The sequence below is a fragment of the Sinohyriopsis cumingii genome, chromosome 18 (genome assembly GCF_028554795.1).
Source record: "Sinohyriopsis cumingii isolate HCF-2022 chromosome 18, ASM2855479v2, whole genome shotgun sequence".
In the NCBI taxonomy this organism is placed as follows: domain Eukaryota; kingdom Metazoa; phylum Mollusca; class Bivalvia; order Unionida; family Unionidae; genus Sinohyriopsis; species Sinohyriopsis cumingii.
This window is the reverse complement of record NC_142978.1, coordinates 3,500,768-3,501,049: the sequence shown is the minus strand read 5'-3', so window position 1 is coordinate 3,501,049 and position 282 is coordinate 3,500,768.

Sequence of the window (282 nt, the reverse complement as noted above, 5' to 3'; positions counted from 1 at the left end):
AGGGAAAAAATTGGTTTCTTTTACTCTCAATAATGATTCATTTCATATCGCAAATTGAAAAGTAAACATTGAAAATTAAAACTTGTGTTGTAATTTGCTTATTTGTATGTTACACAGATAAACTTATTACTTTAATTGCCACGTTAGCTTTATGGCAAAGGAAATTTATATTGATATTTTCGTGTTGTTAAACCTTTTATGAGAATAACGTGTTAGTGACACACATCCAGTCATGATTTGAAAGAACAATATGTATGAAACAGGAAAAGGATGAGTATCTAT